Below are 13,780 nucleotides of genomic sequence, written 5' to 3'. Positions count from 1 at the left end.
TAGGTTTTTTTTTTGTTGTGTATTTGTTTTTTAATTTTTATAAAATTTCGATCGCTTAACTGTTCTGTCTCTAAAGGTCGACCTTTAGAGATTCGAACATTTAAGCGGTTGAGCATCTAATATAGACCCTGCAGCTCAATGTGACTTTTCCCTTTCAGTACATGTAGTTTTGGTGATGCCAACTTTATAGTCAAATATGTGATTTCCTCATCAAAAATAAATACAGTTGCTAACTATGATGCAATGGTAACTCATTAAAGCTGTGTTCTTGATAGGTAGAGTAGACACCAGCATAATTATAAGTCACATTCTACTCTAAATGGAAAATAAGTATAATGCCATTTTGCTGCTTGGAATACTGTATTGGTCATGCAAACATAATGGAAGAATCTACCATAGGGTTATATCTTTGAAACAGTTTGGAATGTTTAGTAATTTTTGACAATAAATCTCAATATTCAGTTATAACTGTAGTTAGCTTGTATTTTGCTTTAGGAAAAGAAGCAATGGAACCGCAACATGATGAGTTTTTTAGAGGCCACGCCACAATTTCCAGTAAGACATTTTATATTTTCTTTCTGTAGTGTATGCCAAATAATGACAAACATTTGTTTCTGGCTCAAACAAATAGTGCTTGTAACTCTTGTGTTATATCAACCAAATACAATTATGATTTTGTAGAATGTGCACTTGGTGAGAATAAGAAAAAGTAAAAAGTGACATTGGTTGTGAAGTGAAACTAAAGACAGCTGCAGTAGGTATGCTGCTAAATTATAGTAATGAATTAAGGGCATGAAATTTGTAACATTGTTTTTTTCTTCATTCTACATCTGAAATTAAATAAACAGTTTCAACTAATTTTGGCAGACACTTTCCCAAATTAATGTGCCTTTTCTTACAGAATACATATCATATGACTCTAGATTGTTAGAAGTTGACCACAAATAAAAGCCTTGGTTATCATTTTCTCATACAAACATTTTTAGTTGGAGACACACACACACACACACACACACACACACACACACACACACACACACACACACACACACACACACACATACCAGGAGAATTGAGTCACTTTCAGTTATAGCCTGTTTTTTGTCAATAGGCAGCCACATTCTCTGCACACATCTGTTTTATCATGATGGAAGTGAAATAAATAGCGGTAAGAGTGATGTAATTCATCTTATTGTTCTCAGCCATGTATAACGACCCCTTGTAAACTTTATCAATGATCATTCAACAGTGATCATGTAATAGCTTTATACTTTCACACTGTCTACCACTCCAATCTCAGCCATTTTCAGGGTACATATATAATGCTTGATTGTTATGAAAGAGAAAAATATAATTTCTATTAATGTATTTTACTTTCATAGTCTCATATATACTCCACAAATAACAGGATTTACAAATAATCATTTAGCAGTGACCATGTAATTGCCTTATCCACACATAATCTGTCCTACAAAGCAATACAACTCTCAGTGTATTCCTCAGAAGTCTCATTTGAAAAAAATATAGGAATAATGTATAGAATAATGTATTTCAACTTGTTTCTGTGAGACCACAAATATACCCTGCTCCCAAACATCTGTATCAATAATAATTTAGCAGTAATTATGTAACTGCCTGTTGAATTTACAGATGGTGTGTCTCCCTAACTATATAAGGCTTCTTTGTACGCCTCTGATATTTGACAGTGATGAAAGTAAAATAATGGTCACAGTAATGTATTTCAACGTATTGCTGTTCCACTAATCTATATCAGTGATCACTTAAAAGCAATCATGTTAGTGGCCTTTGCTTTCATACATAGTCTGCAATACAGATTCCTGCTATAAGCTGTGTGTACTAATACCACTGTTAACTAATATATAACATATCCTGCCAGCATTTCTTGATATACCAGTTTTTGCAAAAGACAACTGTCCCTGAATGGGATGAGCATCTGTTCACATTGGCATCACTTATCAATACTAAATACTGCTGAATAAGCACTCTTAGTTGTTGCTGTTGTGCACAACTGATCCTCAGTGTTTGAATTATATTGGAATAGGACATGGCTTTGATAGCCATGTTATGTCACTATGTGATATGTGAGATGGGAGATGGCATTCAAATGAATATTTTGTTCATTTCCTCATTCTCAGGGACTGGAAGAATTGTTGTTTTTTGTTAGTACAACTAATAAGAGACTGACAGTGGGACGATTGTTGCCTTACCATGATTTAAATTATCTTAAATGTATACATATATGTATATACACACACACACACACACACACACACATATATATATATATATATATATATATATATATATATATATATATATATATATTATATATATGTATATATTATCTCAGCACCCTTGATTTAGCCATTGTTCAAGATGTTGAGATGACTTGGCACCTACCAGCAGAGGAGTAATCTAATAATTTGTTCTTGTGTAAGTAGTCCTCTATCACAACTCTTCAAAAGCTGTTATCATCTACATGTATTGTGAGTTTATATGAATAAAGCATACATGTTTATTCATTCCCTAATAGGTACATGTATTCCACTTTATGTTGGTTTATGAAAAAATTAGAACATTTCCTTCTTTAGCAAGGGTCTTGTATAGGTACCCGTGTCTTAGATGCTTGAACACCACTATCTTGCAGCCAGGGACCCTAATATCGTGTAGCTCAACACAACTGGAACTTCTATCTCAAATTTGACTAGATGTCTGGCTGTGGTTTGGCAGCCATTTTGAGAGAGTAAAGCTGACACGTCATCCAAATACAGTAGTCCATTCTGGCAAGGTTAATGTAGCATTAGCTGTTGGAAGGGAATGGGGGAGTGGGAGCTCATTTCAGTGTAACGGACAGTAATTAGAGTAGGATTTTGGTTTACAGAGAGGGGAATTTTAGGTTTGGGAAATAACTGAGGAGTTTAGATTTAATGAGCATGAAGGGTATTTTAGATTTAGGGAGTTGTAGAGGAGTTTACTTTTAGGGAGTGGGAGCAAGGAACAATCAGTGATTTTTGAGTTAAGGAGGGAAGCTCTATGGTTGGAGTTAAGGAAAGGTTGGGAATTTTGGGGTTATAGACTGGATTCTGGTAGGGATAGGTATTTCAGTAGGGTTGGGTTGTGGAAGGGCTCGGTGATTCATTACAAACAGGTCAATGGGGCTAAAGCACTTACTACATAGAACAAGTGGCAGTAAGCAGATAAGTAACAATCTGCTATCATATGAGCACTTTCAGAAGACCCTTTAACAATCTATGCATTATAATACCTGGTATTTTCTGCATGTCACAGAAGGCCGGTCACATCTATTTTGACATTTATTGTACCACATGTAAGTTCTGTTAAACAAATTATGCACAATCCAAATTATGCATAACAATGCAAAAAAATTACTACAATAAACTTCAGTCCAATAATAACAAGAACCCTAAACAATTCTGGAAATCTATTAATTCCCTACTCCACCCAGGATCTAGTAATAATCCCTGCCCTGACCCTAGCTTAACCGCCTCAGAACTAAGCTCTCACTTCAACACATTCTTTACAGAATCCATTGCTAATCTATCCAAATCTTTTCCCAACAATAATCCATCCGACTCTCTCTCTTCTACTCCCAGCACCCCTAGTAACTGTACTCTTAATTTCCAACTCAAACCTGTACCAACTACTTTCATAAAAAGACTCCTATCAAAACTAAAGCCTTGCTCAAATGCCCCAGACAACTTACCCTCCTCCTTCCTCAAAACTGCTGCAGATGGTATTGCTCTCCCTATCAGCATCCTAATTAACCAATCTTTAAAAGAGTCTTATGTACCCAAACTTTGGCGATCTGCCTTCATTCTACCTCTACACAAAGGAGGCAAAAACTACAATATCTCTAATTTCTGCCCAATTGCCTTACTCTCACCATTATCAAAAATACTTGAAAAATGTGTCCATCACCAACTTATGCCTTTTTTAACTCAGAATCTCCTCTTAACTCCCACCCAGCATGGCTTTCACCCTGGCCACAGCACCACTACTGCCTTACTATCCTTCTTAGACACAGTAAATCGAGCACACGATTTTGGATTTCTAGTATCCACAGTACTGCTAGACCTTTCCAAAGCCTTTGATACCATCTCCCACAAGCACCTTCTCTTTCATCTCTCCAACCTTCATCTCTCCCCTGATACCCTTTTCTGGTTCTCCAGCTACCTATCTGACAGATCTCAAGCTGTCAGATGGAAGAACTCTACCTCCTCTTTCTTGCCAACACCCACCGGTGTTCCCAAGGGGTCCATCCTCGGACCCATGCTTTTCAACATTTTCATTAATAACCTTCACTCAATCATCCCTGATACAACAGTTATCCAATATGCAGATGACTCCACCTTAGTCTATGCCGCCTCCAACCTTCCTGAACTATTGACTAAAACTCAAACAGCTTTTTCCACTACCGAAAACTGGATGCACCAAAACCATCTCTCACTCAACTCTAACAAATCTAAAATTCTTCTGTTTCCTCCCTCCAGAAAATTCTTCTTCGACAAGAATGCTTTCAAAGTCCTTAACCAAAGCAACTCTGCCATAGAAGTGGTCCCTTCCGCAAAACTCCTCGGCATTACCATAGACGAACACCTTAAATTTGATATCCACATCCAACAAAACATCAAGAAAACCCATCAAAAGCTAGGCATGCTCTATAGAAATAATCACTTTCTCTCCAACTCTGCAAGGCAAACTATTGCTAATACCTACCTCATACCCTCTCTATTATATGGAGCCTCTCTACTAACTAACATATCTTCTTCCAACACCTCTAAACTCGAAATTTGCTATAATAAAATCTCCAAATTTGCAACTAAATCCAAAACCTCTACTCACCACTGCTTAACCCTACAATCTCTGAACTGGCTGGAACTCCCAAACCTCCTAGACTATTTCCAACTAACCACTGCCCAGAAATTAATATTCTATCCAGATAAATGCCCAGCCTTAACAAACATCCTTCCCCCTTACATCCCAACCAGATCTCTTGAGATCTGAACACCAAAATTTAATCTCTGTCCACAAACCCAAACGCCCTGCAGGCCAACACCTTCTCTCTTTCACTGTTGGCAAAAAATGGAACTCTCTCCCTCCTTCACTCAGGACTACACCTAACTCTGAATCCTTCAAAACCCTACTTTTCTCTTACCTATCCACTAAACGTAAATGCTCCTGCTTTCACCCTACATAACTATCTTAAGAATTTCCACTTTGAGCTCTTCATTCTCCTGCTTTTCTCTGCACTATTACCTCTTTCTATTATCCTGATTAAACCCAAGCTAACATACTCAGACTATGCATCCTCTCTCTCTTGACTCCAAGTATTGTATATTTTGTAAATATCAACTAAGTCATATATACTTATTGTCCAGTCAATCTAAACCTACTGTCCTGAATGTAAATACCTACAAACTGTGCTACCTATGTCAAAATTGTATTTCAATGCCAATTTATCCCCTATACCTGATTGCATATATGTATTTTTCACTGTATTATGTAACCTTTGTATCCATTTATGTATGTACTTACCATTGCATTATGTAACCTTGTAACCGTATTTCTTATTGGAGCTTTTCTCCCCGGGCCTCCACTGAAAATGGGCACACCACTGGCCCAGTGGACTTCCCCGGTTACCAAACTGAAATAAATAAATAAAATAAATAAATAAATAAATAAGTTATGCATACTGGTATTCACAAGTGTTTCATATGCATACAATGTTTAAAATGAAATCACATGAATGAAAGAATTACAACTACCTGAAAGATGTATACCTCACAGTTAACTGTGAGCAATATCTGTTTGTGACAATGTTTTATTAATATCTATTCAAAAGGTAAAGAATATATATATATATATATATATATATATATATATATATATATATATATATATACATATATATGTCTAGAGATGTAAAAAGATAAGTCATTTTGTCACTTTCATTAGACTGTGGGTTTTTCCATGTAAAATAAAATCTCATTCACAATTTTTCTAGGAAAAAGTTTTAGCCTGTAAAGCTTTGGACAGATATTTTAGACTGCTGCACTACATTTCCCTGTCACTGCAGATCAGAAAGTTTATTTTTATGCAGATTAAACACCTTAATTAAATTGTTGAGATTTTCTGTAAGTCCTCCTGGTCTGATGCTTAAAATACCAAATGGTATTGTAATTTGTTCTTCCTGTAAAAGTATATTTTTCTGTGAAGAAGCTTTAAGTAAAACAGTAAACAGATAGTAGAGGAACTCCAGTTTACATGGTCTATAATGAAAACAGATATCTTTGTGCCATATGGCATATAAGCTGATTAGCACTTAAAAGTAAATGCTCCTGTCTAGCATCATTGGCTGCTCATCTTCAAAACATTTGAGTTTAAAGTTTTTGCCTTATATTGATATTTGCAACTTTTCTCCAGGGCTTAGAATCTTCACCACAAGCTGAACCAATTTTCAGTTCAATGGCTATATCAAGTACTACAACTTTAGGCTTCAGACTTTCCCCGGGGGTTTAATTTTTACTTTGTCTTCGACATGTAAATCAGATAGTTTTCTACAGTTCCTATCATAATGGTATTTTTTATTTCTTCTGATTATTTCCAGGATGTGTTTAACTTTAGGAAGATTATCAGGCAGCAGTTTAGCAGGCAATCTGCTTTTCTACCTTCAATGCATCAACAGTTGAGTTGGTTGATTCCATGCAAAGGGATTTTCATGTATTCTAGAACTGAAAGACGGCAATCTTCATTGTTTTTGGTGTAGCCCTTTCTTCTGAGATTTTTCACTGTTTTTGATATGTTTCTTCTCTTTCAGATTGAAAGTAGCATGGAATGGACATTATATGCCTGAAACCCATTTATACACAAATTATTTCGAATTACCTACTTTTAGATTGTGGACAATTTTCACATATGAGAATATCATGTATCCCATATCTCAGGAATATGGATGCTACTACAATAATACCACTTGTTGAGTCTGTCAGTTTCATTATTTCAGGAAACTTGGACTAACAAACTACACATATGGAATACACGACTTCTGCAAAGTGAACCAAGTGAGCATCTTTCTAACTCCATGGGCAATCTCACGCTAGGTATAGTATCAGGTCTTCATTTGAATTTTTATTAAGGTATGTACTGCAGGTGATAAAAGTCTGCATGCTGTGTTACTTGATTGGACATTCATGACCAAAACCTAATTTTTTCTTTCCTTACATTGTCAGAAAATTAGATTAATCTTCAAATAGCGCAGCAAGAATTGTATTTATTCAGGAGCACTGAAACAAAATTTCCAGTTTAACACATTTCTGTAATGTTAGTTTTTGTAAAATTATTTTACTTCCTCTTCATTAGACTGCGGTAGTATTAAAAACATTTCCTGAAATTCTTCCTTACCAGGGACTAAGTCGTCATCATTATCGTCATTGTTTAATAATTTGAAAATATGCTGTAATATTTCATTATTAATTTGAAATAAATACTGCTTCTATTTTTGTAGTTCTGAAAACTGTATATTTATAACCATGGAAGAGGAATTTAATGAAAAAATAAAACTTACATATTAATGAAAAAAAACAGAGTGATGCAGACCTTTTCATTCACAGTTTGTATACTCTGATCCTTTACACAATAAAAAGACAAAAAAGATGCCTCTTACAAAGTCATTTAAACTATGTACAGAAAATGTAATTATGAGACTGAGTAAACAAAGCAATATAAAATTAAAAAAATAGTAAATTATCTACTTATTTACAATTAGCTTTTTGCAAAATAGCACTTTTGTGACTAACATCAAGACTATGTTAAATATGGAAATATATGAAAACCAAGGCACAGTGTTAAAAACATATCATGTAGTAACTGCAGCTGCGATGGTAGCACCAGTCATACTATTGGACAGTAATGAAGTAGATGCTTTATGGACAGTTACTTGGTCAACATGACAGGAACAGTGAGGCATCATGCCTGCAGCTCTGCACATTCACATGTGCAACAAAGCTCTTCCTACTTGCAACATGGGCACTGTGTGAAAGCCAGAAAGTATCAGCACAACAACATGTCATCTCAGTCTTAATATAAAGGGGGAGAAAAGTGAGCAATAGGGCAGACAGAACTGATTAAAAGCAAAAAGAGGAATATAACACATCAGAAAACTGAAGGAAAGATAGGACAGGGGATGAAGGTAATTTTTCGATGGTGAAAGCTACCTATTTTTCGTCATTGAAGTAGATGGTAGATGAGTAGGTAACAACTAATGTACAGGAAGGAAAGAGGAATTAAAGAAGGTTGCAAAGACAGAGATATGTAAAACAAAGAAAGAGACAGACAGGGAAGGTATTGGCAAAAAGGGATGCAAAAGTGGAGGGACACAGACAGAAGGAGGGAGGACAGTTGATATTGAGGAGAATTGAACTATAAATAAAGTATAGGAGTAACTCACTCTAAAGTGGCTATTCAGCTGAGTACCACAAAATAGCACATAACACAGCACAAGGGCATTATAGGTTTCTATCCATACGTGCAACAGATTACTGTGTACTGTCCACACACGCACACACACACACACACACACACACACACACACACACACACACACATGAAATTAAGCAAATGTATAACTCACAGATGTATATTCCATAGGAAAGAGTACAGCAACAGCTGAGAAAGGTCACTGGATAAGAGAGAGAGGTGTTTCTTTGTACCCTAGACTTACGCATATGCACAAAACAACAGGATCATTGACAACATTAAAGCAAACAAGGCTTTCAAGAACTGAATGTTGCAGGGAATGATGCAAAACATCAAGGCTGTGGACATCACTAATAGTACATTAGTATAGCTGCATTGCAGGGTCACTGATATGACACTGAATGCACTAGAGATTGCCATAGGCTGGTCCAACACAAGAAGAAAACCACCAAAAAAGTCCAGGCAATTCTATCACACATGTGAGTGAACCATTATACATGGTGATGACTTGGATGTTGGAATTAGGTGTGTTATAACTGTTCAAGTGTCTGTAGGGGATGCGTCTGGTTAGTCCTAATATACTCCTTTGTGATTGTACATTGACCCACATATGTGAAGGGGGTTATTTAGTAGAGCACATATGCATATACATTATGCAGGTACATTGGAGCTGCAACTGCAACAACCTGCACCACACGATAAGTATGTTCCTGTATTTTGCATGTAACAGTATGGATGACACAGGTTGCAGGTAGTGGCACAAATGTTACAGAATTGCCACAGGTATATTATTTTGATGCTTTCACATGTTCCGCTGGTGGATGCTCCTGCACAACAGAGAGGAACATGCATGACATCTATGGAAAATCTGTGTCCGGCAAGGATGGCACCATACGTATGACACAGTGGCACTGCCATTAACAATAACATAGAAAGGCATGCATACAACTGTCATATACATTTCAAGCTATTTTTCTCTCATGTACAGCTAACCAACAATGGCAACTCTCCTTGATTATTGGGCCTACCTACCTCTTGTGGCCATCTTCAGAGTAAATCCAGTAAGATGTGGGAATCACAAGAAGTTTGAGACATTCTGAGTTCTCATCATATTGCTGCTGTGTGGGGTTTACTTACCTATCAGGTTTCTCCCTGACAGCACATAAATGTATTACCCTGTGGGTGGGAAATGCAATGGATCCTCCAAGCCAAACCACCTGATTTCACAAGGAGGTTATACTGGCAAGCAGGTGAGTCCACTGTCCAGGAGACACATTATGTTTAGCTCCCTAGACTCTGTCAAGGTGTTCTGGCCATGTCTTGTGCCTGGGCATGCAACCACCCAGGACAAGATCACCAATCCAACCTTGTCAACATCTCAGATGCTCAAGCTTCTTCTTGAGCCCTAGTCACCTCGGCCATAGTTGGGCTTTATCTCTCTGTGTCATAGCGATGAGTGTATCCTCCATATATGTGGTGATGGTAGAAGGGCAGTTGGAACTTCAAACATCACCTGTGTTTACCAATAAAGTTGTTGTTTATAAAAAACATACTACCACCACTAAAACAGCATTCTGGAGCTGCACTGCCTCTGAAGCATGTGCACCCACTACAGGAAGAAGCTTGCAGGTGTTTGCCACCATGACTACAGGTCTTTAAATGTGCTGGGTAGCACACTTAACCTTAATTAGCAGATGTGCTGGTCAGTGATCCTGGCATATACAGTTACTATACACTATGGACAAAATGGTAAGTGTGCTGAGTTGCTTTTGTGAAGAACGACAACTGCTGCAGGAAGTGCGGAAATACCTACAACACAACAAGAGTAACATGGCATATAGGGGCCTGGGGCACATATTTCTGCTGACGTCTGTGGTAGACTAACTGCCATCCATTGTTGCATCCATGAGGATATTGGGAGGTGTCCATTGATGCCATACAAGTCTGGATGCATGGTGGGTTATTACAGGCTAGACTTCTGCAGATGATGCATCATAATCACAACAAGCCACTGCTGTCTTCACCTCTAGGCATGGCTAACACCATGGTCATGACCAATACTCACTTGTTTCTAGGACTGAATCCTGTGCAAGGCAAACTGGCAGCTGCTTAGGGTCCAGTGCTGACTCGAGGGGGTCCCATAAATGCTATAAAGAAAAGAGAAAGAAAGAAAGAAAGAAAGAAAGAAAGAAAGAAAGAAAGAAAGAAAGAAAGAAAGAAAGAAAATATTCCACTCCCACCCATGTCTACTAACCATGATTACTGCTCATCTCTTCTTGTTTTGATGAAAAAAGAATAGAAGTCTCTGTCTTTTACATTTCTCATTGCCTCAAATGCAGATTCAATTATACAAGAGTTTTAGAAGCTTTAGAATAAGTGTGGTAGATTTTTGGCAGCTAAAACTCAGTATCAGGGATCAATTTCAGCCTCACAGGAATTCCTGTTTGGTATATTTACCTCACCATTACAAATGATCTTGTGTGTGTGTGTGTGTGTGTGTGTGTGTGTGTGTGTGTGTGTGTGTGTGTGTGTGTGCACTATGAACAAATAAGAGTAGGAGTGTCCTACCTCATAGACCACAACATTTACATGCATATCCTGTTCTCAAACTGCATAGTCGCTAAGGATTACATTCAGTCAATATTGCCAATCATTAGTGTTTCATAATTATTTATTACTCAGAAAGTGCACATCTCTCAGATTTTGCCTCATATTTATTTTTAATCTATATATTAATTAGTTTGGGTTTTTTAACCAAGTAAAGCCATTTTTAGAGACAACACAGGATTTGTCTGGTTAATTAATTTGCTCAGGTCACACAGTAAGCAAATAGATGCCTAAAGAGTTAAACCCTGTATTCCAAATATAAGAGTCAGCTCATTAAGGAGCCTTAATCTTCTGCACCAAATGCTTTGCCTTCATTAACAACTTCATTTTGTGATAAATCACTAAGGATCACAGTCCATCAAAAATGTCAGTCATTAGAGTTTCATAGTTTTGATGTTCAGAAAATACATGTAGCATAAGATGTTGCTCTGTTAACTTTGTTAAGTGAATTAGAGTAGTTTGCTTCTACTGGTTTATGATTTTTGCAGAATATCTTTGGTTTTGCTCTTAGTTATGCTCATAGATGGTAAATCACTGTGGATTGCAACCAGTCACAAATGGCAGTCATTAATTAAAGTGTCCTAGTTATTCCATCCATTCATATCTCCCATTTTCCAGTTTTGCACATAGCATTGGGATGTTGCCTCATCAATGATCAGACACCAGCCGTACCACAGTTCTTCCATACCACATGCAGACACACTCACATCTATGGCCAGTTAGAGTATCCAATCCATTGACACTGCTTTTTTTTGAAATGTGGAAGGAAACCAGGCCACCCAGTGAAAACTCAAATGAACACAGGGAAGACATGAAGATGGCACAGAGAAAGCACCTAATCCAAGAACTGAACCAGGGATGGTCTCATTGTGAGGCAACAATACTACCCGCTGCATGACTGTGCCAATCCTATAGTATCCTATTGTTCAGAAAATGTATGTCCATGTAATACTTATTGTTCTGCTAACTTTTTCAGAAAATTAGATATGTCTGGCTCTTAAGGTTATGAGATGTGAACAAATTGCTTCTTGTAGTTAAAAGTATAAGCTTTAAATCATTTATCTCTATTTACTAACTGTGTGATTTTGAGTAAGTGAGTTAGCAGACAGTGCTAACAAGTTAGGCATATTTTATCCAGTGGTTTACCTTGTTAACAAATGGATAAAATAATATTATAATTTGTCACTTTATGGGGATTTATCAGCCCACTAATTTTAAACGTGACCAGAATATTTCATGAAAAAAAAATGAACAGTGTTTATTCGTCGCTTGGAAAATATGTGGCTTTCTTTCTGCTATGGATTGCACTCATCAAATAATGAGACATGAGAGCTTCAGACATTGTATCCATCAGAAAATGCTTGATCATGTATCCTTCTGAAAATTCTTTCACAAATTACATACACACACACACACACACACACACACACACACACACACACACACACACACACACACACACACACACACACACACATGTGTAAATGCAGAGAAGACCTGTGCTCACGAACTGAAATGAAAATATTAGCTATCATTTCTGGCTCGATCAAAGCACCTTAAAACATGCTTACAGGAGATCCTAGCTGTTAAGGAAAAGGCTGTTAAGGAAAAATTAAAAGCCTCTTACAAGACACACTTATTTGTCTTGTGCCAGTGATGCTAGTACAGTACATAGAGGTCTTGAGTTTGACTCAAATATAAGAATTAATATTTCTCTTTTCACATCTGTGATTTAAAAAAAAAAGCTTGTTAATGCAAAGCTTGTTATTCTAGCACCTTTCTAAGGTATAAGAGAAATATCTAATATCTGATCCCAAGACTGTGTCTTTAGTACTAATTATTAAGCTAAGAATTTGGAAGGGTCAATGAAAGTTACAATAGGCTGTTCTGTATGATTTGAGCAGCACCAAGCTGAGATATATGTAGGCCATTATTCATAAATGTATTCATTCAATTGATGTTGAGCAGATATCTGAAGTGTACAGTCAGTCATACAAGTGGCTGTAATTGTGAGTGACTGTGTGTGTGTGTGTGTGTGTGTGTGTGTGTGTGTGTGTGTGTGTGTGTGTGTGTCTATAAATATATATGTGTGTATGTCTGTATCTGTGTGCATATGTGTGTGTGTGTGTGTGTGTGTGTGTGTGTGTGTGTGTGTGTGTGTGTGTACACACACACAAACACACACACACACACACACACACACACACACACACACACACACACACACACACACACACACACACACACACACACACACACACACACACACGGAGGATATAATTCTCATCTATCCCTACCATTTTCCCTCATATCTGTGGTTTGTTCCTCATAATATTTGTGGCTTTTCTGGTAAAGTGCTGTGGAATGCATTCATTAAATAATGGAAGCATGCAAGATTCACATTTAATACTCAAACCTACTATGCTAGCAAACTTTCTAAGTATGTTAGACCAATATTTAAAATCTATTTCTGATTTCAGACACTTGTCTGTGATTCTTGAGATAAGAGATTGGGACAGCATGGGGTTAATGGGTTGCTCTGCATATTTCTCACAACAGAGAGCTGAAATGCACTTCTAGGCAATTTATGTATGTGTCATTCATGTGTTCGCAATCAAACATCTGAAGTGTAAGCAGTTCATAAGGGGCTGAAAAT

This window comes from Protopterus annectens, chromosome 5.part0, assembly GCF_019279795.1.
Source record: "Protopterus annectens isolate FY-2018-M chromosome 5.part0, PAN1.0, whole genome shotgun sequence".
Lineage (NCBI taxonomy): Eukaryota > Metazoa > Chordata > Ceratodontiformes > Protopteridae > Protopterus > Protopterus annectens.
Note: the sequence above shows the minus strand (reverse complement) of the source record.